The following is a 21,414-nucleotide window of genomic DNA, read 5'->3' as shown; positions in this document are numbered from 1 at the left end:
GGGGCCTTGCGCGTCCACTGGAGAGAAAACGGGGAGACGCTGGAGGTGCTTTGCCAGGGACACGAGTGGCCCTTTCTGGCTGCATCCACCCACCCGAGGCGGCGAGCTGCTGCCCTGGCTTCAGTCTCCTGCTGCTCCAAGTTAGTTTGGCGACAACGTGTCCGCCTCTGACGGGGCTCTGCATTGGAGCGAGGGCTGCTGTCTGCCCCTGTGCCTTTTTCACGCGCCGTGTTTGTTAAAATTAAAAGCGGAATGGAGGAAAAATGTAGTTCAAGACGGGGAAGACGAACGCCGCCTATCGGGCACAGAGTAGCAAAATGCCTACAGCACCTGGTATTCCCAGGCGGTCTCCCATCCAAGTACTAACCAGGCCCGACCCTGCTTAGCTTCCGAGATCGGACGAGATCGGGCGCATTCAGGGTGGTATGGCCGTAGGCGAAGAGTGCGCCGATTCCGAGCCTCTTGTGCTGTGTCGGCTCCTCCGACGTCCACTGCCCTCTTGCAAGGCTGAACGCTGTCCTCTGCAGTGTGCTTCTGCCCTTCTTTTTGCCTCAAGCTCAGGAGCCACAGCTGCCAGCTTGGAAAAGCAACGAGCGGCTCCATGCACCCACTTTTGAAATACCCACTTGCCTACTCATGTTTGCAAAGAAAGTGTCTGTAAATTCAGGCCAAGCCACACTTGCACTCACTCACCCAAGCATCCGTTCCTTACAAAACTTTAAAAAAAAACTCGGAAAGAAAGATGGAAATAAACACACACACAATTTTCCTGCTGGGGTCTCCTCGACTCTTTGGAAGGCAGAGGGCGATGTTGGTTGAGGCCTTACCTTCTCGGGCTGGCGGCCTACAAGTCCAGGAAAGAAGCAGGCCCAGTAACAGCAGCTGAGGCCCCCAGCCCAGCCCAGGCAGGCATCAGCTTAAGGCTGACTCTCTACCCCACTGCTGCCCCAAATTGGTTTGGCAAAAGTTTGCAAAGAAGATGCCTGTAAATTTAACTCACGCCACACTAGCACTCACCCAGGCGTCGGTTCCTTACAAAAATAGAAAGCACCTCTAAAAAAGAAGAAATAAACACACACACAATTTTCCTGCTGGGGTCTCCTCGACTCTTTGAAAGGCAGAGGGCGATGTTGGTTGAGGCCCTTACCTTCTCCGGCTGGTGGCCTACAAGTCCAGGAAAGAAGCATGCCCAGTAACAGCAGCTGAGGCCCCCAGACCAGCCCAGCCCAGCCCAGGCAGCCATCAGCTGAAGGCTGACTCTCTACCCCAGTGCTGGTCCAAGTTGGTTTGGCAAAATTTTGCAAAGAAGATGCCTGTAAATGTAACTCACGCCACACTAGCACTCACCCAGGCGTCGGTTCCTTACAAAAATAGAAAGCACCTCTAAAAAAAGAAGAAATAAACACACACACAATTTTCCTGCTGCGGTCTCCTCGACTCTTTGGAAGGCAGAGGGCGATGTTGGTTGAAGCCCTTACCTTCTCTGGCTGGCGGCCTACAAGACCAGGAAAGAAGCAGGGCCAGTAACAGCAGCTGAGGCCCCCAGCCCAGCCACGCCTAGGCAGGCATCAGCGGAAGGCTGACTCTCTACCCCAGTGCTGCTCCAAGTTGGTTTGGCAAAAGTTTGCAAAGAAGCTGCCCGTAAATTCACCTCAAGCCACACTAGCACTCACCCAGTCGTCAGTTCCTTACAAAAATAGAAAGAATCTCTAAAAAAGAAGAAATAAACACACACACAATTTTCCTGCTTCTATTCCCTCGACTCTTTGGAAGGCAGAGGGCGATGTTGGTTGAGGCCTTACCTTCTCGGGCTGGCGGCCTACAAGTCCAGGAAAGAAGCAGGCCCAGTAACAGCAGCTGAGGCCCCCAGCCCAGCCCAGCCCAGGCAGGCATCAGCTTAAGGCTGACTCTCTACCCCACTGCTGCCCCAAATTGGTTTGGCAAAAGTTTGCAAAGAAGATGCCTGTAAATTTAACTCACGCCACACTAGCACTCACCCAGGCGTCGGTTCCTTACAAAAATAGAAAGCACCTCTAAAAAAGAAGAAATAAACACACACACAATTTTCCTGCTGCGGTCTCCTCGACTCTTTGGAAGGCAGAGGGCGATGTTGGTTGAAGCCCTTACCTTCTCTGGCTGGCGGCCTACAAGACCAGGAAAGAAGCAGGCCCAGTAACAGCAGCTGAGGCCCCCAGCCCAGCCACGCCTAGGCAGGCATCAGCGGAAGGCTGACTCTCTACCCCAGTGCTGCTCCAAGTTGGTTTGGCAAAAGTTTGCAAAGAAGCTGCCCGTAAATTCACCTCAAGCCACACTAGCACTCACCCAGTCGTCAGTTCCTTACAAAAATAGAAAGAATCTCTAAAAAAGAAGAAATAAACACACACACAATTTTCCTGCTTCTATCCCCTCGACTCTTTGGAAGGCAGAGGGCGATGTTGGTTGAGGCCGTACCTTCTCGGGCTGGCGGCCTACAAGTCCAGGAAAGAAGCAGGCCCAGTAACAGCAGCTGAGGCCCCCAGCCCAGCCCAGCCCAGGCAGGCATCAGCTTAAGGCTGACTCTCTACCCCACTGCTGCCCCAAATTGGTTTGGCAAAAGTTTGCAAAGAAGATGCCTGTAAATTTAACTCACGCCACACTAGCACTCACCCAGGCGTCGGTTCCTTACAAAAATAGAAAGCACCTCTAAAAAAGAAGAAATAAACACACACACAATTTTCCTGCTGGGGTCTCCTCGACTCTTTGAAAGGCAGAGGGCGATGTTGGTTGAGGCCCTTACCTTCTCCGGCTGGTGGCCTACAAGTCCAGGAAAGAAGCATGCCCAGTAACAGCAGCTGAGGCCCCCAGACCAGCCCAGCCCAGCCCAGGCAGCCATCAGCTGAAGGCTGACTCTCTACCCCAGTGCTGGTCCAAGTTGGTTTGGCAAAATTTTGCAAAGAAGATGCCTGTAAATGTAACTCACGCCACACTAGCACTCACCCAGGCGTCGGTTCCTTACAAAAATAGAAAGCACCTCTAAAAAAAGAAGAAATAAACACACACACAATTTTCCTGCTGCGGTCTCCTCGACTCTTTGGAAGGCAGAGGGCGATGTTGGTTGAAGCCCTTACCTTCTCTGGCTGGCGGCCTACAAGACCAGGAAAGAAGCAGGCCCAGTAACAGCAGCTGAGGCCCCCAGCCCAGCCACGCCTAGGCAGGCATCAGCTTAAGGCTGACTCTCTACCCCACTGCTGCCCCAAATTGGTTTGGCAAAAGTTTGCAAAGAAGATGCCTGTAAATTTAACTCACGCCACACTAGCACTCACCCAGGCGTCGGTTCCTTACAAAAATAGAAAGCACCTCTAAAAAAGAAGAAATAAACACACACACAATTTTCCTGCTGCGGTCTCCTCGACTCTTTGGAAGGCAGAGGGCGATGTTGGTTGAAGCCCTTACCTTCTCTGGCTGGCGGCCTACAAGACCAGGAAAGAAGCAGGCCCAGTAACAGCAGCTGAGGCCCCCAGCCCAGCCACGCCTAGGCAGGCATCAGCGGAATGCTGACTCTCTACCCCAGTGCTGCTCCAAGTTGGTTTGGCAAAAGTTTGCAAAGAAGCTGCCCGTAAATTCACCTCAAGCCACACTAGCACTCACCCAGGCGTCAGTTCCTTACAAAAATAGAAAGAATCTCTAAAAAAGAAGAAATAAACACACACACAATTTTCCTGCTTCTATCCCCTCGACTCCTTGGAAGGCGGAGGGCAACCTTCGCCGCTGGTGGCCTTCACATGCAGGAAAGAAGCACACCCAGGAACAGCAGCTGAGGCTCCCAGCCCAGGCAGGCTTCAGCTGAAGGCCGACTTGGGAAGCACTGAGGCCAGACCCTGGGCTCCTGGGTCCCTCGGTTGAAGGCTCGAGGCCAGACCCCTTGGCTCCTGTGTCCCTTGGCTGAAGGCTCGACCAGTGCTCGACCAGGCTCGATCAGGCGAGATATTAGGTAGCATGGGGCCCAGCTGGGACTTCTAGGAAGCTTAGGGTGACGGCCGCTTCTGCCCCATCATCCAGAGGCCTGGCTATGGAGAGGCATGATGTGGCCTCCCTCCCTTCCTGCCTCTTGTAGGCACTTCTCCCCCGTGAGCACTTCCCGCTCCAAGTGTCCCCTTGTCTCCCAGGGTGCACTCTTCCTCTAGAGCCCACATATGCAGATGAGGCCCATCCACTTGCCTCCCCTAGCTGTAGGGGGCCTTGCGCGTCCACTGGAGAGAAAACGGGGAGACGCTGGAGGTGCTTTGCCAGGGACACGAGTGGCCCTTTCTGGCTGCATCCACCCACCCGAGGCGGCGAGCTGCTGCCCTGGCTTCAGTCTCCTGCTGCTCCAAGTTAGTTTGGCGACAACGTGTCCGCCTCTGACGGGGCTCTGCATTGGAGCGAGGGCTGCTGTCTGCCCCTGTGCCTTTTTCACGCGCCGTGTTTGTTAAAATTAAAAGCGGAATGGAGGAAAAATGTAGTTCAAGACGGGGAAGACGAACGCCGCCTATCGGGCACAGAGTAGCAAAATGCCTACAGCACCTGGTATTCCCAGGCGGTCTCCCATCCAAGTACTAACCAGGCCCGACCCTGCTTAGCTTCCGAGATCGGACGAGATCGGGCGCATTCAGGGTGGTATGGCCGTAGGCGAAGAGTGCGCCGATTCCGAGCCTCTTGTGCTGTGTCGGCTCCTCCGACGTCCACTGCCCTCTTGCAAGGCTGAACGCTGTCCTCTGCAGTGTGCTTCTGCCCTTCTTTTTGCCTCAAGCTCAGGAGCCACAGCTGCCAGCTTGGAAAAGCAACGAGCGGCTCCATGCACCCACTTTTGAAATACCCACTTGCCTACTCATGTTTGCAAAGAAAGTGTCTGTAAATTCAGGCCAAGCCACACTTGCACTCACTCACCCAAGCATCCGTTCCTTACAAAACTTTAAAAAAAAACTCGGAAAGAAAGATGGAAATAAACACACACACAATTTTCCTGCTGGGGTCTCCTCGACTCTTTGGAAGGCAGAGGGCGATGTTGGTTGAGGCCTTACCTTCTCGGGCTGGCGGCCTACAAGTCCAGGAAAGAAGCAGGCCCAGTAACAGCAGCTGAGGCCCCCAGCCCAGCCCAGGCAGGCATCAGCTTAAGGCTGACTCTCTACCCCACTGCTGCCCCAAATTGGTTTGGCAAAAGTTTGCAAAGAAGATGCCTGTAAATTTAACTCACGCCACACTAGCACTCACCCAGGCGTCGGTTCCTTACAAAAATAGAAAGCACCTCTAAAAAAGAAGAAATAAACACACACACAATTTTCCTGCTGGGGTCTCCTCGACTCTTTGAAAGGCAGAGGGCGATGTTGGTTGAGGCCCTTACCTTCTCCGGCTGGTGGCCTACAAGTCCAGGAAAGAAGCATGCCCAGTAACAGCAGCTGAGGCCCCCAGACCAGCCCAGCCCAGCCCAGGCAGCCATCAGCTGAAGGCTGACTCTCTACCCCAGTGCTGGTCCAAGTTGGTTTGGCAAAATTTTGCAAAGAAGATGCCTGTAAATGTAACTCACGCCACACTAGCACTCACCCAGGCGTCGGTTCCTTACAAAAATAGAAAGCACCTCTAAAAAAAGAAGAAATAAACACACACACAATTTTCCTGCTGCGGTCTCCTCGACTCTTTGGAAGGCAGAGGGCGATGTTGGTTGAAGCCCTTACCTTCTCTGGCTGGCGGCCTACAAGACCAGGAAAGAAGCAGGGCCAGTAACAGCAGCTGAGGCCCCCAGCCCAGCCACGCCTAGGCAGGCATCAGCGGAAGGCTGACTCTCTACCCCAGTGCTGCTCCAAGTTGGTTTGGCAAAAGTTTGCAAAGAAGCTGCCCGTAAATTCACCTCAAGCCACACTAGCACTCACCCAGTCGTCAGTTCCTTACAAAAATAGAAAGAATCTCTAAAAAAGAAGAAATAAACACACACACAATTTTCCTGCTTCTATTCCCTCGACTCTTTGGAAGGCAGAGGGCGATGTTGGTTGAGGCCTTACCTTCTCGGGCTGGCGGCCTACAAGTCCAGGAAAGAAGCAGGGCCAGTAACAGCAGCTGAGGCCCCCAGCCCAGCCCAGCCCAGGCAGGCATCAGCTTAAGGCTGACTCTCTACCCCACTGCTGCCCCAAATTGGTTTGGCAAAAGTTTGCAAAGAAGATGCCTGTAAATTTAACTCACGCCACACTAGCACTCACCCAGGCGTCGGTTCCTTACAAAAATAGAAAGCACCTCTAAAAAAGAAGAAATAAACACACACACAATTTTCCTGCTGCGGTCTCCTCGACTCTTTGGAAGGCAGAGGGCGATGTTGGTTGAAGCCCTTACCTTCTCTGGCTGGCGGCCTACAAGACCAGGAAAGAAGCAGGCCCAGTAACAGCAGCTGAGGCCCCCAGCCCAGCCACGCCTAGGCAGGCATCAGCGGAAGGCTGACTCTCTACCCCAGTGCTGCTCCAAGTTGGTTTGGCAAAAGTTTGCAAAGAAGCTGCCCGTAAATTCACCTCAAGCCACACTAGCACTCACCCAGTCGTCAGTTCCTTACAAAAATAGAAAGAATCTCTAAAAAAGAAGAAATAAACACACACACAATTTTCCTGCTTCTATCCCCTCGACTCTTTGGAAGGCAGAGGGCGATGTTGGTTGAGGCCTTACCTTCTCGGGCTGGCGGCCTACAAGTCCAGGAAAGAAGCAGGCCCAGTAACAGCAGCTGAGGCCCCCAGCCCAGCCCAGCCCAGGCAGGCATCAGCTTAAGGCTGACTCTCTACCCCACTGCTGCCCCAAATTGGTTTGGCAAAAGTTTGCAAAGAAGATGCCTGTAAATTTAACTCACGCCACACTAGCACTCACCCAGGCGTCGGTTCCTTACAAAAATAGAAAGCACCTCTAAAAAAGAAGAAATAAACACACACACAATTTTCCTGCTGGGGTCTCCTCGACTCTTTGAAAGGCAGAGGGCGATGTTGGTTGAGGCCCTTACCTTCTCCGGCTGGTGGCCTACAAGTCCAGGAAAGAAGCATGCCCAGTAACAGCAGCTGAGGCCCCCAGACCAGCCCAGCCCAGCCCAGGCAGCCATCAGCTGAAGGCTGACTCTCTACCCCAGTGCTGGTCCAAGTTGGTTTGGCAAAATTTTGCAAAGAAGATGCCTGTAAATGTAACTCACGCCACACTAGCACTCACCCAGGCGTCGGTTCCTTACAAAAATAGAAAGCACCTCTAAAAAAAGAAGAAATAAACACACACACAATTTTCCTGCTGCGGTCTCCTCGACTCTTTGGAAGGCAGAGGGCGATGTTGGTTGAAGCCCTTACCTTCTCTGGCTGGCGGCCTACAAGACCAGGAAAGAAGCAGGCCCAGTAACAGCAGCTGAGGCCCCCAGCCCAGCCACGCCTAGGCAGGCATCAGCTTAAGGCTGACTCTCTACCCCACTGCTGCCCCAAATTGGTTTGGCAAAAGTTTGCAAAGAAGATGCCTGTAAATTTAACTCACGCCACACTAGCACTCACCCAGGCGTCGGTTCCTTACAAAAATAGAAAGCACCTCTAAAAAAGAAGAAATAAACACACACACAATTTTCCTGCTGCGGTCTCCTCGACTCTTTGGAAGGCAGAGGGCGATGTTGGTTGAAGCCCTTACCTTCTCTGGCTGGCGGCCTACAAGACCAGGAAAGAAGCAGGCCCAGTAACAGCAGCTGAGGCCCCCAGCCCAGCCACGCCTAGGCAGGCATCAGCGGAAGGCTGACTCTCTACCCCAGTGCTGCTCCAAGTTGGTTTGGCAAAAGTTTGCAAAGAAGCTGCCCGTAAATTCACCTCAAGCCACACTAGCACTCACCCAGGCGTCAGTTCCTTACAAAAATAGAAAGAATCTCTAAAAAAGAAGAAATAAACACACACACAATTTTCCTGCTTCTATCCCCTCGACTCCTTGGAAGGCGGAGGGCAACCTTCGCCGCTGGTGGCCTTCACATGCAGGAAAGAAGCACACCCAGGAACAGCAGCTGAGGCTCCCAGCCCAGGCAGGCTTCAGCTGAAGGCCGACTTGGGAAGCACTGAGGCCAGACCCTGGGCTCCTGGGTCCCTCGGTTGAAGGCTCGAGGCCAGACCCCTTGGCTCCTGTGTCCCTTGGCTGAAGGCTCGACCAGTGCTCGACCAGGCTCGATCAGGCGAGATATTAGGTAGCATGGGGCCCAGCTGGGACTTCTAGGAAGCTTAGGGTGACGGCCGCTTCTGCCCCATCATCCAGAGGCCTGGCTATGGAGAGGCATGATGTGGCCTCCCTCCCTTCCTGCCTCTTGTAGGCACTTCTCCCCCGTGAGCACTTCCCGCTCCAAGTGTCCCCTTGTCTCCCAGGGTGCACTCTTCCTCTAGAGCCCACATATGCAGATGAGGCCCATCCACTTGCCTCCCCTAGCTGTAGGGGGCCTTGCGCGTCCACTGGAGAGAAAACGGGGAGACGCTGGAGGTGCTTTGCCAGGGACACGAGTGGCCCTTTCTGGCTGCATCCACCCACCCGAGGCGGCGAGCTGCTGCCCTGGCTTCAGTCTCCTGCTGCTCCAAGTTAGTTTGGCGACAACGTGTCCGCCTCTGACGGGGCTCTGCATTGGAGCGAGGGCTGCTGTCTGCCCCTGTGCCTTTTTCACGCGCCGTGTTTGTTAAAATTAAAAGCGGAATGGAGGAAAAATGTAGTTCAAGACGGGGAAGACGAACGCCGCCTATCGGGCACAGAGTAGCAAAATGCCTACAGCACCTGGTATTCCCAGGCGGTCTCCCATCCAAGTACTAACCAGGCCCGACCCTGCTTAGCTTCCGAGATCGGACGAGATCGGGCGCATTCAGGGTGGTATGGCCGTAGGCGAAGAGTGCGCCGATTCCGAGCCTCTTGTGCTGTGTCGGCTCCTCCGACGTCCACTGCCCTCTTGCAAGGCTGAACGCTGTCCTCTGCAGTGTGCTTCTGCCCTTCTTTTTGCCTCAAGCTCAGGAGCCACAGCTGCCAGCTTGGAAAAGCAACGAGCGGCTCCATGCACCCACTTTTGAAATACCCACTTGCCTACTCATGTTTGCAAAGAAAGTGTCTGTAAATTCAGGCCAAGCCACACTTGCACTCACTCACCCAAGCATCCGTTCCTTACAAAACTTTAAAAAAAAACTCGGAAAGAAAGATGGAAATAAACACACACACAATTTTCCTGCTGGGGTCTCCTCGACTCTTTGGAAGGCAGAGGGCGATGTTGGTTGAGGCCTTACCTTCTCGGGCTGGCGGCCTACAAGTCCAGGAAAGAAGCAGGCCCAGTAACAGCAGCTGAGGCCCCCAGCCCAGCCCAGGCAGGCATCAGCTTAAGGCTGACTCTCTACCCCACTGCTGCCCCAAATTGGTTTGGCAAAAGTTTGCAAAGAAGATGCCTGTAAATTTAACTCACGCCACACTAGCACTCACCCAGGCGTCGGTTCCTTACAAAAATAGAAAGCACCTCTAAAAAAGAAGAAATAAACACACACACAATTTTCCTGCTGGGGTCTCCTCGACTCTTTGAAAGGCAGAGGGCGATGTTGGTTGAGGCCCTTACCTTCTCCGGCTGGTGGCCTACAAGTCCAGGAAAGAAGCATGCCCAGTAACAGCAGCTGAGGCCCCCAGACCAGCCCAGCCCAGCCCAGGCAGCCATCAGCTGAAGGCTGACTCTCTACCCCAGTGCTGGTCCAAGTTGGTTTGGCAAAATTTTGCAAAGAAGATGCCTGTAAATGTAACTCACGCCACACTAGCACTCACCCAGGCGTCGGTTCCTTACAAAAATAGAAAGCACCTCTAAAAAAAGAAGAAATAAACACACACACAATTTTCCTGCTGCGGTCTCCTCGACTCTTTGGAAGGCAGAGGGCGATGTTGGTTGAAGCCCTTACCTTCTCTGGCTGGCGGCCTACAAGACCAGGAAAGAAGCAGGGCCAGTAACAGCAGCTGAGGCCCCCAGCCCAGCCACGCCTAGGCAGGCATCAGCGGAAGGCTGACTCTCTACCCCAGTGCTGCTCCAAGTTGGTTTGGCAAAAGTTTGCAAAGAAGCTGCCCGTAAATTCACCTCAAGCCACACTAGCACTCACCCAGTCGTCAGTTCCTTACAAAAATAGAAAGAATCTCTAAAAAAGAAGAAATAAACACACACACAATTTTCCTGCTTCTATTCCCTCGACTCTTTGGAAGGCAGAGGGCGATGTTGGTTGAGGCCTTACCTTCTCGGGCTGGCGGCCTACAAGTCCAGGAAAGAAGCAGGGCCAGTAACAGCAGCTGAGGCCCCCAGCCCAGCCCAGCCCAGGCAGGCATCAGCTTAAGGCTGACTCTCTACCCCACTGCTGCCCCAAATTGGTTTGGCAAAAGTTTGCAAAGAAGATGCCTGTAAATTTAACTCACGCCACACTAGCACTCACCCAGGCGTCGGTTCCTTACAAAAATAGAAAGCACCTCTAAAAAAGAAGAAATAAACACACACACAATTTTCCTGCTGCGGTCTCCTCGACTCTTTGGAAGGCAGAGGGCGATGTTGGTTGAAGCCCTTACCTTCTCTGGCTGGCGGCCTACAAGACCAGGAAAGAAGCAGGCCCAGTAACAGCAGCTGAGGCCCCCAGCCCAGCCACGCCTAGGCAGGCATCAGCGGAAGGCTGACTCTCTACCCCAGTGCTGCTCCAAGTTGGTTTGGCAAAAGTTTGCAAAGAAGCTGCCCGTAAATTCACCTCAAGCCACACTAGCACTCACCCAGTCGTCAGTTCCTTACAAAAATAGAAAGAATCTCTAAAAAAGAAGAAATAAACACACACACAATTTTCCTGCTTCTATCCCCTCGACTCTTTGGAAGGCAGAGGGCGATGTTGGTTGAGGCCTTACCTTCTCGGGCTGGCGGCCTACAAGTCCAGGAAAGAAGCAGGCCCAGTAACAGCAGCTGAGGCCCCCAGCCCAGCCCAGCCCAGGCAGGCATCAGCTTAAGGCTGACTCTCTACCCCACTGCTGCCCCAAATTGGTTTGGCAAAAGTTTGCAAAGAAGATGCCTGTAAATTTAACTCACGCCACACTAGCACTCACCCAGGCGTCGGTTCCTTACAAAAATAGAAAGCACCTCTAAAAAAGAAGAAATAAACACACACACAATTTTCCTGCTGGGGTCTCCTCGACTCTTTGAAAGGCAGAGGGCGATGTTGGTTGAGGCCCTTACCTTCTCCGGCTGGTGGCCTACAAGTCCAGGAAAGAAGCATGCCCAGTAACAGCAGCTGAGGCCCCCAGACCAGCCCAGCCCAGCCCAGGCAGCCATCAGCTGAAGGCTGACTCTCTACCCCAGTGCTGGTCCAAGTTGGTTTGGCAAAATTTTGCAAAGAAGATGCCTGTAAATGTAACTCACGCCACACTAGCACTCACCCAGGCGTCGGTTCCTTACAAAAATAGAAAGCACCTCTAAAAAAAGAAGAAATAAACACACACACAATTTTCCTGCTGCGGTCTCCTCGACTCTTTGGAAGGCAGAGGGCGATGTTGGTTGAAGCCCTTACCTTCTCTGGCTGGCGGCCTACAAGACCAGGAAAGAAGCAGGCCCAGTAACAGCAGCTGAGGCCCCCAGCCCAGCCACGCCTAGGCAGGCATCAGCGGAAGGCTGACTCTCTACCCCAGTGCTGCTCCAAGTTGGTTTGGCAAAAGTTTGCAAAGAAGCTGCCCGTAAATTCACCTCAAGCCACACTAGCACTCACCCAGTCGTCAGTTCCTTACAAAAATAGAAAGAATCTCTAAAAAAGAAGAAATAAACACACACACAATTTTCCTGCTTCTATTCCCTCGACTCTTTGGAAGGCAGAGGGCGATGTTGGTTGAGGCCTTACCTTCTCGGGCTGGCGGCCTACAAGTCCAGGAAAGAAGCAGGCCCAGTAACAGCAGCTGAGGCCCCCAGCCCAGCCCAGCCCAGGCAGGCATCAGCTTAAGGCTGACTCTCTACCCCACTGCTGCCCCAAATTGGTTTGGCAAAAGTTTGCAAAGAAGATGCCTGTAAATTTAACTCACGCCACACTAGCACTCACCCAGGCGTCGGTTCCTTACAAAAATAGAAAGCACCTCTAAAAAAGAAGAAATAAACACACACACAATTTTCCTGCTGCGGTCTCCTCGACTCTTTGGAAGGCAGAGGGCGATGTTGGTTGAAGCCCTTACCTTCTCTGGCTGGCGGCCTACAAGACCAGGAAAGAAGCAGGCCCAGTAACAGCAGCTGAGGCCCCCAGCCCAGCCACGCCTAGGCAGGCATCAGCGGAAGGCTGACTCTCTACCCCAGTGCTGCTCCAAGTTGGTTTGGCAAAAGTTTGCAAAGAAGCTGCCCGTAAATTCACCTCAAGCCACACTAGCACTCACCCAGGCGTCAGTTCCTTACAAAAATAGAAAGAATCTCTAAAAAAGAAGAAATAAACACACACACAATTTTCCTGCTTCTATCCCCTCGACTCCTTGGAAGGCGGAGGGCAACCTTCGCCGCTGGTGGCCTTCACATGCAGGAAAGAAGCACACCCAGGAACAGCAGCTGAGGCTCCCAGCCCAGGCAGGCTTCAGCTGAAGGCCGACTTGGGAAGCACTGAGGCCAGACCCTGGGCTCCTGGGTCCCTCGGTTGAAGGCTCGAGGCCAGACCCCTTGGCTCCTGTGTCCCTTGGCTGAAGGCTCGACCAGTGCTCGACCAGGCTCGATCAGGCGAGATATTAGGTAGCATGGGGCCCAGCTGGGACTTCTAGGAAGCTTAGGGTGACGGCCGCTTCTGCCCCATCATCCAGAGGCCTGGCTATGGAGAGGCATGATGTGGCCTCCCTCCCTTCCTGCCTCTTGTAGGCACTTCTCCCCCGTGAGCACTTCCCGCTCCAAGTGTCCCCTTGTCTCCCAGGGTGCACTCTTCCTCTAGAGCCCACATATGCAGATGAGGCCCATCCACTTGCCTCCCCTAGCTGTAGGGGGCCTTGCGCGTCCACTGGAGAGAAAACGGGGAGACGCTGGAGGTGCTTTGCCAGGGACACGAGTGGCCCTTTCTGGCTGCATCCACCCACCCGAGGCGGCGAGCTGCTGCCCTGGCTTCAGTCTCCTGCTGCTCCAAGTTAGTTTGGCGACAACGTGTCCGCCTCTGACGGGGCTCTGCATTGGAGCGAGGGCTGCTGTCTGCCCCTGTGCCTTTTTCACGCGCCGTGTTTGTTAAAATTAAAAGCGGAATGGAGGAAAAATGTAGTTCAAGACGGGGAAGACGAACGCCGCCTATCGGGCACAGAGTAGCAAAATGCCTACAGCACCTGGTATTCCCAGGCGGTCTCCCATCCAAGTACTAACCAGGCCCGACCCTGCTTAGCTTCCGAGATCGGACGAGATCGGGCGCATTCAGGGTGGTATGGCCGTAGGCGAAGAGTGCGCCGATTCCGAGCCTCTTGTGCTGTGTCGGCTCCTCCGACGTCCACTGCCCTCTTGCAAGGCTGAACGCTGTCCTCTGCAGTGTGCTTCTGCCCTTCTTTTTGCCTCAAGCTCAGGAGCCACAGCTGCCAGCTTGGAAAAGCAACGAGCGGCTCCATGCACCCACTTTTGAAATACCCACTTGCCTACTCATGTTTGCAAAGAAAGTGTCTGTAAATTCAGGCCAAGCCACACTTGCACTCACTCACCCAAGCATCCGTTCCTTACAAAACTTTAAAAAAAAACTCGGAAAGAAAGATGGAAATAAACACACACACAATTTTCCTGCTGGGGTCTCCTCGACTCTTTGGAAGGCAGAGGGCGATGTTGGTTGAGGCCTTACCTTCTCGGGCTGGCGGCCTACAAGTCCAGGAAAGAAGCAGGCCCAGTAACAGCAGCTGAGGCCCCCAGCCCAGCCCAGGCAGGCATCAGCTTAAGGCTGACTCTCTACCCCACTGCTGCCCCAAATTGGTTTGGCAAAAGTTTGCAAAGAAGATGCCTGTAAATTTAACTCACGCCACACTAGCACTCACCCAGGCGTCGGTTCCTTACAAAAATAGAAAGCACCTCTAAAAAAGAAGAAATAAACACACACACAATTTTCCTGCTGGGGTCTCCTCGACTCTTTGAAAGGCAGAGGGCGATGTTGGTTGAGGCCCTTACCTTCTCCGGCTGGTGGCCTACAAGTCCAGGAAAGAAGCATGCCCAGTAACAGCAGCTGAGGCCCCCAGACCAGCCCAGCCCAGCCCAGGCAGCCATCAGCTGAAGGCTGACTCTCTACCCCAGTGCTGGTCCAAGTTGGTTTGGCAAAATTTTGCAAAGAAGATGCCTGTAAATGTAACTCACGCCACACTAGCACTCACCCAGGCGTCGGTTCCTTACAAAAATAGAAAGCACCTCTAAAAAAAGAAGAAATAAACACACACACAATTTTCCTGCTGCGGTCTCCTCGACTCTTTGGAAGGCAGAGGGCGATGTTGGTTGAAGCCCTTACCTTCTCTGGCTGGCGGCCTACAAGACCAGGAAAGAAGCAGGGCCAGTAACAGCAGCTGAGGCCCCCAGCCCAGCCACGCCTAGGCAGGCATCAGCGGAAGGCTGACTCTCTACCCCAGTGCTGCTCCAAGTTGGTTTGGCAAAAGTTTGCAAAGAAGCTGCCCGTAAATTCACCTCAAGCCACACTAGCACTCACCCAGTCGTCAGTTCCTTACAAAAATAGAAAGAATCTCTAAAAAAGAAGAAATAAACACACACACAATTTTCCTGCTTCTATTCCCTCGACTCTTTGGAAGGCAGAGGGCGATGTTGGTTGAGGCCTTACCTTCTCGGGCTGGCGGCCTACAAGTCCAGGAAAGAAGCAGGCCCAGTAACAGCAGCTGAGGCCCCCAGCCCAGCCCAGCCCAGGCAGGCATCAGCTTAAGGCTGACTCTCTACCCCACTGCTGCCCCAAATTGGTTTGGCAAAAGTTTGCAAAGAAGATGCCTGTAAATTTAACTCACGCCACACTAGCACTCACCCAGGCGTCGGTTCCTTACAAAAATAGAAAGCACCTCTAAAAAAGAAGAAATAAACACACACACAATTTTCCTGCTGCGGTCTCCTCGACTCTTTGGAAGGCAGAGGGCGATGTTGGTTGAAGCCCTTACCTTCTCTGGCTGGCGGCCTACAAGACCAGGAAAGAAGCAGGCCCAGTAACAGCAGCTGAGGCCCCCAGCCCAGCCACGCCTAGGCAGGCATCAGCGGAAGGCTGACTCTCTACCCCAGTGCTGCTCCAAGTTGGTTTGGCAAAAGTTTGCAAAGAAGCTGCCCGTAAATTCACCTCAAGCCACACTAGCACTCACCCAGTCGTCAGTTCCTTACAAAAATAGAAAGAATCTCTAAAAAAGAAGAAATAAACACACACACAATTTTCCTGCTTCTATCCCCTCGACTCTTTGGAAGGCAGAGGGCGATGTTGGTTGAGGCCGTACCTTCTCGGGCTGGCGGCCTACAAGTCCAGGAAAGAAGCAGGCCCAGTAACAGCAGCTGAGGCCCCCAGCCCAGCCCAGCCCAGGCAGGCATCAGCTTAAGGCTGACTCTCTACCCCACTGCTGCCCCAAATTGGTTTGGCAAAAGTTTGCAAAGAAGATGCCTGTAAATTTAACTCACGCCACACTAGCACTCACCCAGGCGTCGGTTCCTTACAAAAATAGAAAGCACCTCTAAAAAAGAAGAAATAAACACACACACAATTTTCCTGCTGGGGTCTCCTCGACTCTTTGAAAGGCAGAGGGCGATGTTGGTTGAGGCCCTTACCTTCTCCGGCTGGTGGCCTACAAGTCCAGGAAAGAAGCATGCCCAGTAACAGCAGCTGAGGCCCCCAGACCAGCCCAGCCCAGCCCAGGCAGCCATCAGCTGAAGGCTGACTCTCTACCCCAGTGCTGGTCCAAGTTGGTTTGGCAAAATTTTGCAAAGAAGATGCCTGTAAATGTAACTCACGCCACACTAGCACTCACCCAGGCGTCGGTTCCTTACAAAAATAGAAAGCACCTCTAAAAAAAGAAGAAATAAACACACACACAATTTTCCTGCTGCGGTCTCCTCGACTCTTTGGAAGGCAGAGGGCGATGTTGGTTGAAGCCCTTACCTTCTCTGGCTGGCGGCCTACAAGACCAGGAAAGAAGCAGGCCCAGTAACAGCAGCTGAGGCCCCCAGCCCAGCCACGCCTAGGCAGGCATCAGCTTAAGGCTGACTCTCTACCCCACTGCTGCCCCAAATTGGTTTGGCAAAAGTTTGCAAAGAAGATGCCTGTAAATTTAACTCACGCCACACTAGCACTCACCCAGGCGTCGGTTCCTTACAAAAATAGAAAGCACCTCTAAAAAAGAAGAAATAAACACACACACAATTTTCCTGCTGCGGTCTCCTCGACTCTTTGGAAGGCAGAGGGCGATGTTGGTTGAAGCCCTTACCTTCTCTGGCTGGCGGCCTACAAGACCAGGAAAGAAGCAGGCCCAGTAACAGCAGCTGAGGCCCCCAGCCCAGCCACGCCTAGGCAGGCATCAGCGGAATGCTGACTCTCTACCCCAGTGCTGCTCCAAGTTGGTTTGGCAAAAGTTTGCAAAGAAGCTGCCCGTAAATTCACCTCAAGCCACACTAGCACTCACCCAGGCGTCAGTTCCTTACAAAAATAGAAAGAATCTCTAAAAAAGAAGAAATAAACACACACACAATTTTCCTGCTTCTATCCCCTCGACTCCTTGGAAGGCGGAGGGCAACCTTCGCCGCTGGTGGCCTTCACATGCAGGAAAGAAGCACACCCAGGAACAGCAGCTGAGGCTCCCAGCCCAGGCAGGCTTCAGCTGAAGGCCGACTTGGGAAGCACTGAGGCCAGACCCTGGGCTCCTGGGTCCCTCGGTTGAAGGCTCGAGGCCAGACCCCTTGGCTCCTGTGTCCCTTGGCTGAAGGCTCGACCAGTGCTCGACCAGGCTCGATCAGGCGAGATATTAGGTAGCATGGGGCCCAGCTGGGACTTCTAGGAAGCTTAGGGTGACGGCCGCTTCTGCCCCATCATCCAGAGGCCTGGCTATGGAGAGGCATGATGTGGCCTCCCTCCCTTCCTGCCTCTTGTAGGCACTTCTCCCCCGTGAGCACTTCCCGCTCCAAGTGTCCCCTTGTCTCCCAGGGTGCACTCTTCCTCTAGAGCCCACATATGCAGATGAGGCCCATCCACTTGCCTCCCCTAGCTGTAGGGGGCCTTGCGCGTCCACTGGAGAGAAAACGGGGAGACGCTGGAGGTGCTTTGCCAGGGACACGAGTGGCCCTTTCTGGCTGCATCCACCCACCCGAGGCGGCGAGCTGCTGCCCTGGCTTCAGTCTCCTGCTGCTCCAAGTTAGTTTGGCGACAACGTGTCCGCCTCTGACGGGGCTCTGCATTGGAGCGAGGGCTGCTGTCTGCCCCTGTGCCTTTTTCACGCGCCGTGTTTGTTAAAATTAAAAGCGGAATGGAGGAAAAATGTAGTTCAAGACGGGGAAGACGAACGCCGCCTATCGGGCACAGAGTAGCAAAATGCCTACAGCACCTGGTATTCCCAGGCGGTCTCCCATCCAAGTACTAACCAGGCCCGACCCTGCTTAGCTTCCGAGATCGGACGAGATCGGGCGCATTCAGGGTGGTATGGCCGTAGGCGAAGAGTGCGCCGATTCCGAGCCTCTTGTGCTGTGTCGGCTCCTCCGACGTCCACTGCCCTCTTGCAAGGCTGAACGCTGTCCTCTGCAGTGTGCTTCTGCCCTTCTTTTTGCCTCAAGCTCAGGAGCCACAGCTGCCAGCTTGGAAAAGCAACGAGCGGCTCCATGCACCCACTTTTGAAATACCCACTTGCCTACTCATGTTTGCAAAGAAAGTGTCTGTAAATTCAGGCCAAGCCACACTTGCACTCACTCACCCAAGCATCCGTTCCTTACAAAACTTTAAAAAAAAACTCGGAAAGAAAGATGGAAATAAACACACACACAATTTTCCTGCTGGGGTCTCCTCGACTCTTTGGAAGGCAGAGGGCGATGTTGGTTGAGGCCTTACCTTCTCGGGCTGGCGGCCTACAAGTCCAGGAAAGAAGCAGGCCCAGTAACAGCAGCTGAGGCCCCCAGCCCAGCCCAGGCAGGCATCAGCTTAAGGCTGACTCTCTACCCCACTGCTGCCCCAAATTGGTTTGGCAAAAGTTTGCAAAGAAGATGCCTGTAAATTTAACTCACGCCACACTAGCACTCACCCAGGCGTCGGTTCCTTACAAAAATAGAAAGCACCTCTAAAAAAGAAGAAATAAACACACACACAATTTTCCTGCTGGGGTCTCCTCGACTCTTTGAAAGGCAGAGGGCGATGTTGGTTGAGGCCCTTACCTTCTCCGGCTGGTGGCCTACAAGTCCAGGAAAGAAGCATGCCCAGTAACAGCAGCTGAGGCCCCCAGACCAGCCCAGCCCAGCCCAGGCAGCCATCAGCTGAAGGCTGACTCTCTACCCCAGTGCTGGTCCAAGTTGGTTTGGCAAAATTTTGCAAAGAAGATGCCTGTAAATGTAACTCACGCCACACTAGCACTCACCCAGGCGTCGGTTCCTTACAAAAATAGAAAGCACCTCTAAAAAAAGAAGAAATAAACACACACACAATTTTCCTGCTGCGGTCTCCTCGACTCTTTGGAAGGCAGAGGGCGATGTTGGTTGAAGCCCTTACCTTCTCTGGCTGGCGGCCTACAAGACCAGGAAAGAAGCAGGGCCAGTAACAGCAGCTGAGGCCCCCAGCCCAGCCACGCCTAGGCAGGCATCAGCGGAAGGCTGACTCTCTACCCCAGTGCTGCTCCAAGTTGGTTTGGCAAAAGTTTGCAAAGAAGCTGCCCGTAAATTCACCTCAAGCCACACTAGCACTCACCCAGTCGTCAGTTCCTTACAAAAATAGAAAGAATCTCTAAAAAAGAAGAAATAAACACACACACAATTTTCCTGCTTCTATTCCCTCGACTCTTTGGAAGGCAGAGGGCGATGTTGGTTGAGGCCTTACCTTCTCGGGCTGGCGGCCTACAAGTCCAGGAAAGAAGCAGGGCCAGTAACAGCAGCTGAGGCCCCCAGCCCAGCCCAGCCCAGGCAGGCATCAGCTTAAGGCTGACTCTCTACCCCACTGCTGCCCCAAATTGGTTTGGCAAAAGTTTGCAAAGAAGATGCCTGTAAATTTAACTCACGCCACACTAGCACTCACCCAGGCGTCGGTTCCTTACAAAAATAGAAAGCACCTCTAAAAAAGAAGAAATAAACACACACACAATTTTCCTGCTGCGGTCTCCTCGACTCTTTGGAAGGCAGAGGGCGATGTTGGTTGAAGCCCTTACCTTCTCTGGCTGGCGGCCTACAAGACCAGGAAAGAAGCAGGCCCAGTAACAGCAGCTGAGGCCCCCAGCCCAGCCACGCCTAGGCAGGCATCAGCGGAAGGCTGACTCTCTACCCCAGTGCTGCTCCAAGTTGGTTTGGCAAAAGTTTGCAAAGAAGCTGCCCGTAAATTCACCTCAAGCCACACTAGCACTCACCCAGTCGTCAGTTCCTTACAAAAATAGAAAGAATCTCTAAAAAAGAAGAAATAAACACACACACAATTTTCCTGCTTCTATCCCCTCGACTCTTTGGAAGGCAGAGGGCGATGTTGGTTGAGGCCTTACCTTCTCGGGCTGGCGGCCTACAAGTCCAGGAAAGAAGCAGGCCCAGTAACAGCAGCTGAGGCCCCCAGCCCAGCCCAGCCCAGGCAGGCATCAGCTTAAGGCTGACTCTCTACCCCACTGCTGCCCCAAATTGGTTTGGCAAAAGTTTGCAAAGAAGATGCCTGTAAATTTAACTCACGCCACACTAGCACTCACCCAGGCGTCGGTTCCTTACAAAAATAGAAAGCACCTCTAAAAAAGAAGAAATAAACACACACACAATTTTCCTGCTGGGGTCTCCTCGACTCTTTGAAAGGCAGAGGGCGATGTTGGTTGAGGCCCTTACCTTCTCCGGCTGGTGGCCTACAAGTCCAGGAAAGAAGCATGCCCAGTAACAGCAGCTGAGGCCCCCAGACCAGCCCAGCCCAGCCCAGGCAGCCATCAGCTGAAGGCTGACTCTCTACCCCAGTGCTGGTCCAAGTTGGTTTGGCAAAATTTTGCAAAGAAGATGCCTGTAAATGTAACTCACGCCACACTAGCACTCACCCAGGCGTCGGTTCCTTACAAAAATAGAAAGCACCTCTAAAAAAAGAAGAAATAAACACACACACAATTTTCCTGCTGCGGTCTCCTCGACTCTTTGGAAGGCAGAGGGCGATGTTGGTTGAAGCCCTTACCTTCTCTGGCTGGCGGCCTACAAGACCAGGAAAGAAGCAGGCCCAGTAACAGCAGCTGAGGCCCCCAGCCCAGCCACGCCTAGGCAGGCATCAGCTTAAGGCTGACTCTCTACCCCACTGCTGCCCCAAATTGGTTTGGCAAAAGTTTGCAAAGAAGATGCCTGTAAATTTAACTCACGCCACACTAGCACTCACCCAGGCGTCGGTTCCTTACAAAAATAGAAAGCACCTCTAAAAAAGAAGAAATAAACACACACACAATTTTCCTGCTGCGGTCTCCTCGACTCTTTGGAAGGCAGAGGGCGATGTTGGTTGAAGCCCTTACCTTCTCTGGCTGGCGGCCTACAAGACCAGGAAAGAAGCAGGCCCAGTAACAGCAGCTGAGGCCCCCAGCCCAGCCACGCCTAGGCAGGCATCAGCGGAAGGCTGACTCTCTACCCCAGTGCTGCTCCAAGTTGGTTTGGCAAAAGTTTGCAAAGAAGCTGCCCGTAAATTCACCTCAAGCCACACTAGCACTCACCCAGGCGTCAGTTCCTTACAAAAATAGAAAGAATCTCTAAAAAAGAAGAAATAAACACACACACAATTTTCCTGCTTCTATCCCCTCGACTCCTTGGAAGGCGGAGGGCAACCTTCGCCGCTGGTGGCCTTCACATGCAGGAAAGAAGCACACCCAGGAACAGCAGCTGAGGCTCCCAGCCCAGGCAGGCTTCAGCTGAAGGCCGACTTGGGAAGCACTGAGGCCAGACCCTGGGCTCCTGGGTCCCTCGGTTGAAGGCTCGAGGCCAGACCCCTTGGCTCCTGTGTCCCTTGGCTGAAGGCTCGACCAGTGCTCGACCAGGCTCGATCAGGCGAGATATTAGGTAGCATGGGGCCCAGCTGGGACTTCTAGGAAGCTTAGGGTGACGGCCGCTTCTGCCCCATCATCCAGAGGCCTGGCTATGGAGAGGCATGATGTGGCCTCCCTCCCTTCCTGCCTCTTGTAGGCACTTCTCCCCCGTGAGCACTTCCCGCTCCAAGTGTCCCCTTGTCTCCCAGGGTGCACTCTTCCTCTAGAGCCCACATATGCAGATGAGGCCCATCCACTTGCCTCCCCTAGCTGTAGGGGGCCTTGCGCGTCCACTGGAGAGAAAAC

The 21,414-nt window shown here is 53.4% G+C and overlaps 5 non-coding genes across 5 annotated transcripts; all 5 read right to left on the bottom strand.

Moving 5' to 3' along the window:
* Window positions 1–318: 318 nt before the first annotated feature.
* Window positions 319–437, bottom strand: LOC138553929 (5S ribosomal RNA). The gene has a single exon (XR_011297232.1). It is a non-coding gene; the product is annotated as a 5S ribosomal RNA (ribosomal RNA).
* Window positions 438–4,530: 4,093 nt separating this feature from the next.
* On the bottom strand, window positions 4,531–4,649 carry LOC138553928 (5S ribosomal RNA). The gene has a single exon (XR_011297231.1). It is a non-coding gene; the product is annotated as a 5S ribosomal RNA (ribosomal RNA).
* A 4,093-nt stretch (window positions 4,650–8,742) lies between these two features.
* On the bottom strand, window positions 8,743–8,861 carry LOC138553927 (5S ribosomal RNA). The gene has a single exon (XR_011297230.1). It is a non-coding gene; the product is annotated as a 5S ribosomal RNA (ribosomal RNA).
* A 4,417-nt stretch (window positions 8,862–13,278) lies between these two features.
* LOC138553926 (5S ribosomal RNA) lies at window positions 13,279–13,397 on the bottom strand. The gene has a single exon (XR_011297229.1). It is a non-coding gene; the product is annotated as a 5S ribosomal RNA (ribosomal RNA).
* Window positions 13,398–17,490: 4,093 nt separating this feature from the next.
* On the bottom strand, window positions 17,491–17,609 carry LOC138553924 (5S ribosomal RNA). The gene has a single exon (XR_011297227.1). It is a non-coding gene; the product is annotated as a 5S ribosomal RNA (ribosomal RNA).
* Window positions 17,610–21,414: the final 3,805 nt, after the last annotated feature.

This window comes from Ambystoma mexicanum, unplaced genomic scaffold (genome assembly GCF_040938575.1).
Source record: "Ambystoma mexicanum isolate Mex_15411 unplaced genomic scaffold, UKY_AmexF1_1 Mex_scaf141, whole genome shotgun sequence".
Lineage (NCBI taxonomy): Eukaryota > Metazoa > Chordata > Amphibia > Caudata > Ambystomatidae > Ambystoma > Ambystoma mexicanum.
This window is presented reverse-complemented; position numbering and strand designations above follow the sequence as displayed.